At 45.8% G+C, this 7,158-nt stretch overlaps 1 non-coding gene across 1 annotated transcript; it reads left to right on the forward strand.

The window, feature by feature from the left end:
* Window positions 1–5,469: 5,469 nt before the first annotated feature.
* On the forward strand, window positions 5,470–5,543 carry TRNAI-AAU (transfer RNA isoleucine (anticodon AAU)). Its single transcript has one exon. It is a non-coding gene; the product is annotated as a tRNA-Ile (tRNA).
* Window positions 5,544–7,158: the final 1,615 nt, after the last annotated feature.

Here is a 7,158-nt window from a genome sequence, read left to right on the forward strand (position 1 = left end):
ATGTCTAAAAATCTATTTTCTCGACCTTTCTTTCATTCCCTTTCTCTCTAGTGCAGCATAACAACTGCGCACCGTAATTTAAAATAGGTCGCTCAGGAGGAAACACATCCGAGAGCTCTGCCAAAGCGTCGCGCTAATGGCCCCAAAAGAGGCCAAAAACACTTTGAGCTTGAAATTTTTTTTATAGCCACAGCTGCATACCCATCTACAATGAACACAGAGCCACAAGAATCTTTAGGGTTGATGCTGCAATATCAAAGTTACAGACGTTTTATGAACGACCATGCAGCCGCCATGCTTTCTCGATTCCACCTCTTACTGGTGCTCCCCTATGCTTGCCACATGCTCTCACCAACTCTAGGCACTGCAGTGACAGCTAGGGAACCCACCAAGTCTATGCTCCTTGCATGGTCCTTGATCAGCAACAATGCAGAGATACTGGAACAACAGTCAACAAGTGGCTGTGATTGCATTTGCATATTCCAGAATGAAAGCACTCTTCAACTTGTACCACCTTGGTAGGGCCACGGAGTAGAGGCCATGCCAGCAGCACTTGTCAGGTGACTTCAGAGGCACAGCTAAGCCAGTATGTGAGGGTGTGCTCAAACAGAGGAAACAAGTTGCCAACATGGAGGAAGGAAAACTTCCTTCAGACCAGCCAGCCTGACTGTGCTAAGGAAAGTGTGGCAGAAGGTCACATGCTGTCTTTCGCAAAGGATCACCGAGACTGGTGGTCGTAACATCCTCATTTATATAGCAACCGTGCCCATGAAGCTCTCATTGCTCTGGGCCTATAAAAACCCCATTCGGTTCGCGAGATGAGCTGTCTTTGGAGTGTGGTGGGTGAGCTTGAAAATTGTGATTTGGGTCAGTGAGCGTAACCCAGTAACACAGGCTCTTATGCAATCATGGCACAGGTCTTCATCATCCTAAATCCTCCACAAGAAAACACAAGGGTGCATCTGCTTTATAAAAACTGTTGAAGTATTACAGGTTTCAAGGTTTCAATCTGACACACATCGCCAGTGTACACTGCCAGTGACTCGTCAGAAAGTAAGTTCGCAGCCCTCACCCACCTCTTCTGGTTAGCTGATTGGAAACACAAAAGAGAGACAACACACCAAGATGGCTGAACTCCTGCAATCAGTGACAATCCAACCCAAAGGGAGGAGAGAAAGTGGACTGCGCCGCTGCAAATTCCTAATGACAAGTGTAAGGCTGTCCACCAGAACTATCTCACGAGGTGCAAAAGACATACGGGAACACATTTAGAGCGCTGCTCTTAGGCACCCATTCCTGCGTTGAGCATTGGTGTGCCTCATCGGAGTAACCGAGCGATGCAGAGCGCAGCAGGAAATGATAGAAGGTGATATCAAAGAGAGCGCAAGGAGGAAAGCGGAGGAGGCTAGAGCGAAAGCACAAGGCAGAAAGCGGAGGAGGAGAGTATAGCGAAAGGGTGAGGAAGAAAGCAGAAGACTGCGATAGCGAAGAGAGCACGAGGAGGAAAGCGGAGGGAGCCACCTTGAAACACCACTAGATAGCGTTCACGTCCACACATCCTCGGGGGGCTTAGCGCATTTGTGGCAGTGCCCAGCGCCAGCCGCCCGAGGAAAAAAGAAAAAAAAAAAGGAATAGAAAGCTTGCCTTCGCGTTCGCACACATCATTTACCGCAAGCATTTCACACTAAACATTACGATTGCATAAGCTGCAGTTGCCAGGAAGTGGCAACTGTGTGGCCGGTCGATATAGAGTGCCGCGCAACGCGGCTCTGCCAGTCGGTGTGATCAGTGCGATGCTTCAATAAATCACAAAGTAAAAACATGTATAGAGTTGCGCTCAAATTTTGCATTAGGGAGTATTGTAATGAGCGAATTTTTTCCATTCTTATACAGCTGTAAGTTCAGAGAATAGGCCAGCTGCTACTTTTGCAATGAGATGAGAAAATGAAGGCGCACTCGTGAAAGAAACATGTACAGCCACCCCATTTGTTATGTATTGTTTTACTAGATGTGAAACAATTGTGTTTCGCTTTTTATTAGGAGTGGCCGAATACTCGAAACTTGAAACATGAATAGTTAGTGTGTAATATTCTATTTATGTTCCAAAATGAACTATTCAATATTTTCTAATATCGAAGCTGACCAAATATTTCACAATCGACTGTTAAGCTCGGGTAACTGCTCTCCGTCTGCTGAACAAAGTACTGCAAATTACAAGCAGTAAAACAACAAATGTTTTCGAAGCATTACAGAAACGAAATCAGTAGTAAAACAACAAATGTTTTCGAAGCATTACAGAAACAAAATCAGTAACAAAAGCTTAATTTTCGGTTTCGCAGCGGTAGCAAGGCTCTAGTTAACACTCAATGGGTTGGGTTTTGTACATGTACATAAATAACCAAGGATGTGAGTGTGGGAACAGCCATTAGCAAAGCATAAGTGGTAGTGCAACACATGCCTAATCCAAAGATTGTGGGTTCGGCTTCACCGACAGCAAGTTCTCTCCTCGCCTTTCATTTCACTTGAATTTGTTAATCCCACCGCTCTAATCAAAAACTACAAATAATTTCCCCTATGCTTTCTTTTTTTTTGTAATCTGTTCGCTTCCAATGGTTGTGACAAACAAAAAAACCTGGCCACTTGTTTCACCTCCTCGTCCTTTACATGACTGCCTCTTACTTTTGCTTCTGGTCTATCAATTAGCCTTTCCTGCCATCAAGTCATGCAGCAGTTTTATCTTTTATTCTACGACCAGTGATGTTTTCCTTGTGACAAGTCTTTTGCGACATGTCTGTTGCGAGACCCCAAAGTCTGGCAGCAGACTTCTACCACACTAGTCAGAACCCTGCCGCTTGGCGGCCTAGTTCTGACAAAGTGTGTACAGAAAAGCTAGCAACCGATTTCACCGAGTCTCCTTTGGATTAATGTTAAAGATTTCCTCCTGTTAGACGTGCTTAGCATGCTTGAAGTGAGAGGTACAGTGCGCTACCTGTACAACGAAGTGACCTGTATAACGAAGGATTTTGAAGGTGCGGAGCACTTCGTTATAAAGACTGTACAGTTAGCTCCTCGCACTGAATCCACTTTGTACGACTGCAGGCACGTGTCAGACGATCACGGTAAACATTACTCGCGGAGAAGGAGTGAAGCATTGCACCAGGGCTTCATTAACTTGCACACTTAGGGCGTGCGGCGCACAACACTGAGATCATACCGTATGCCACTTCACCGCAGCAGCCACTCGTCCTCCTTGCGTCGTAGTTCGCCCACTTCTATGAAGCAGTTTTCGTTGCAGCACATTTATCGCCTCTTGAACTCACATGGCAGAGGGGTCCTTGGGCTGCACACCAGCCAACCTCATCGATGTCGGCGCACACACAAGTGCCATCAGAAGAACTGCGCACGGCGATCGGACGGAGTACACTGCTCTGCTTCTGCAAAACCTGATGAACAGTTCGCCGGTCATAAAGACACGCCAACCACGGATCCAACGGGAAGGTGACATCACACTGCACAGCTATTTTCTCCTAGAGCAACAGCAAAGCGCAGGGAACAAACTGAAAACAAAGGGGCATTTTCAGAATGAAACTGAGTTGAAGCGTTGCGCCAGCAGGGAGCAGAGTCAATGACTGCGCTCCACAACGCGCAATCACATCCATTTGAGAGTCATAATCGTCATGTGACATGTTTGAACACGCACATCTATGAAGGAAGTTTCTTTTCCTTCCTCCACGCGCACATCAAACGTTACAACCATGCATTCAACTCACTTGACAACTATAAACACAGTGGGCGCCGCCATAACACATGGCCATAGACTCTACAAATCAGGAGGAGCACGTACTTGTACTTGAAGATGTAGAGCTCCAAGCGCCACCAAGTAATACGGTGCTGAGCATGGCCTCTGAAATCTGCCTGTGCCGGCAGGCATAAAGTTTCTTACTATATACACCGTGAGAAACTCTATGCCGGCAGATTTTTGTTGGTGCGCACCGGTACGGTTTGACGAATTCACCATAACTTGCATCGCATGGGGCAGAGAGTGGGGTGAAGCAGTAAAACCAGCCAGCGCATGCAAATCTTGGAGGTCATATGCTGAGGCCACTGGTTCTCTTAGCGGCCACAAAAGGCGAAAGCATAGCATGCGCTCTAAGAACAGAGGTCTCCTCGATTTGGCTGCACTTTCTGCACTAGTTCAGGGAGTGCAGCACTCTAGCACTCGATTTGCCAGTGCAGCTAGCGCCACCTGCACTTCGGCACTCGATTTGACGTCGTGCTGCACGAGTTCATGTACACTTCGGCACTAGATTCTCCGCAAGTTCTTTTCTCGTGCACATAGTGCAAGGCTTTTGATAGCAGACGACACATGCGCCTCCGTGGCCATGCGGGTGTTGGTAGAAGGCATCGACGGCGCCTGTTATTAGTAACGCAGCACGGACGCCAGTTTTCTTCAGGATGTGTACGCAGCATCTTGTTAAGGGCGCTTTCCGGGTTCAGCTGCTGCTAAGTGCACTGAAGGCCGGGATTTTCCCTCAGGTCACAGTCGTTTGTATTAATTTTCACGAGCTTACCGCTACCTCGACGTTAAAAACCACATCGGTCAGTCGTTTGAAACGTTTTGCCATATATGATTCAGAAATGTGTGGAAACCGCGCTCGGTCATGCTTTCTGAATAATGATGCCGAAGTTGAACTAATTTCTAGGTACTAATACATAAATTCTTTCCACAGGACCAAAAAGGCCATTGCGCACACGTTTAAGCCAGCGGCACACACCAACAAAAGAAAAGCCACAGCCGCCCAGTCGCAGCAGACGAAAGCCTGTACGTTCTTGCACTTTTGTCCTCGATTTGACCGCTGCACTGAGAGCGCTAGTGTCGCGCTACGCTTACACTTGAAGAACTGGCGCTGCACTGGCACGACACTTTTCTGAACTAGTGCAAAAAGTGCAGCCAAATCGAGGAGACCTCAGTTTACACCCTTTGGCTTGCCCCTTCTGCCACACAAAGATAATCGTCATCTGCCTTGATGCGTTTCCTTTCTTTATCGCTGCAAGCCCGGAACTTTCCAGTGACGAACGGCACGCGCGTTATCAGAAGGGTCACTCCACAGGGTGTAAACTGTTCTATGCTGATAACGCGCGTGCCATTCGTTACTGGAAAGTTCTGGGCTCGCAGCGATAAAGAAAGGAAACGCATCAAGGCAGATAACGATTATCTTTGTGTGGCAGAAGGGGCAAGCCAAAGGGTGTTAACTGTTCTTAGAGTGTGTGGCCTTCGGGAGCGAGTGCGCCAAGATTACGAACACAGATTGCCAGTTCCGCGAGCACGACGGGTTCTTATTCGAGAAAGACATCAGCAGACGTTAGAGATGATGTCCGAGCAGTGAAACGTTTTTTTGTTGTTGCATGTAAATGCGTTTTAAACATTATTAAGTACTTATAGATTATTAAAAGCCGCTGGAGTGCGTTGGCCTGCTAGCTCAGTCGGTTAGAGCGTCGTGCTAATAACGCGAAGGTCGTAGGTTCGATCCCTGCGCAGGCCACTTCTTTTTAAACGTTTTTTTTATGTTATTACCTTTACATATACTGGAAAGTTCGTAATGCCAGGTTGCAGCCCATCGTTTCAACTTGCATTCATAGGCAGAGATGAAAATTAGGCACAGCACCGTATATGGGGTCACAGAAAGAAACGCACTGATCTGGCTACATGCATTAGGTGTTCATGATTACTCCATTGCAAGGACATTGTTAAATAGCTCTAGGCGTTCCAAAAGGTGTGTACTTTGCATTTTTCCTCCCTTCCTTCCTTCCTTCCCTCCCTCCCTCCCTCCCTCCCTCCCTCCCTCCCTCCCTCCCTCCCTCCTCCTTCCTTCCTTCCTTCCTTCCTTCCTTCCTTCCTTCCTTCCTTCCTTCCTTCCTTCCCTCTCCCCGGGAAATTGGTAATAGGAATCGCAGAAAACCACACGCAATTAGTGTAGCGTGATGTGCAACAAAGATAAAAGAGACAGAGGAAAATGGACAGAACATCTCTTCATCTTTTTTCCTACATTACGCTGCATTGCTCAGGCATATAAGAGGTGCTTCTGTGAAGACGATATATTTTTAAAATTCATCTGTGAGATAGCACAATTACAATCGAACTGGATTGCCCAAACATGAGGACATTATTTGGATGTGAAATCGAAATGCCATAATTGACTAATTAACAAAAAAATCACTAATGACGTTTTTCATTTTACCTTACACCACATACTGCAATTTACAAATTGTAGCCTGGTAGTTCACAACGTAGACCTATTAGAACAAATTCGCAGGATGAAAAGTTTCAAGATAATTATTCCCGAACTTTAGGAAGAAACACATTGGCAGTCCAGTTACTTTTGTCCTTCAATGCATAAAGTGGCGCTTTGTTAAAAAAGTAAGCGGAATGACTAGTGCACTTTTACAGTAAGTTTGATGCCGCATATCTCAAGAAAGATGTCATCCACAGAATTTTTTTCAAGTAGGTATGCCTTGCAGTTTCACAAGCTGCAATTTGAATTGCAATATGTGGCGCAAGGTAATTCGTGAAAAAATGTAATTAGTCATTCTGCAGCGTATTTGCATATATTTCTGCAATTCTGTCCATGCCCATTTGTTGCAGAATGCAGACATCAATTCAGACAAGGAGCGAAGTAAGCACTCATGGCACATTTAAAAGAAAGCATAATATAGGTTAATGATGATGATGATGAATATAGTGTTTTGTGGCGCAAGGGCCAAGTATGACCAAAGAGCGCCAAGCCAAAATATATATAGGTTAATAAACAATATAGGTTAATGCCGTCGCATGTAAGGAATGCTAACGGGGAGAAATGCGTGTATGCTCCACTTTGAGCATGCAGGTGAGGCCAGGATGCGAACCCCTGGCGTGCCGACAGCAATGTGCTTCACTGATCTGTAAACCAATCAGTCCTTAATTGCTTCTCAGCTGTCCAATGGTCAGAACTGCGATTCGGGACAACAAATGCTGTCACATTGGCCATGCATGTATGTTTGAGCTAATTAGAATTTAGATATCATTAAACCTTTTCCAGCCAACGTACGTCATATATTTCTCCTTGATTGTACTAAATAGTTTACAGTTTTCTTTTTTTCGTAAAATCCAAGTGTGATAAC

Source organism: Dermacentor variabilis, chromosome 11 (genome assembly GCF_050947875.1).
Source record: "Dermacentor variabilis isolate Ectoservices chromosome 11, ASM5094787v1, whole genome shotgun sequence".
Classification (NCBI taxonomy): domain Eukaryota; kingdom Metazoa; phylum Arthropoda; class Arachnida; order Ixodida; family Ixodidae; genus Dermacentor; species Dermacentor variabilis.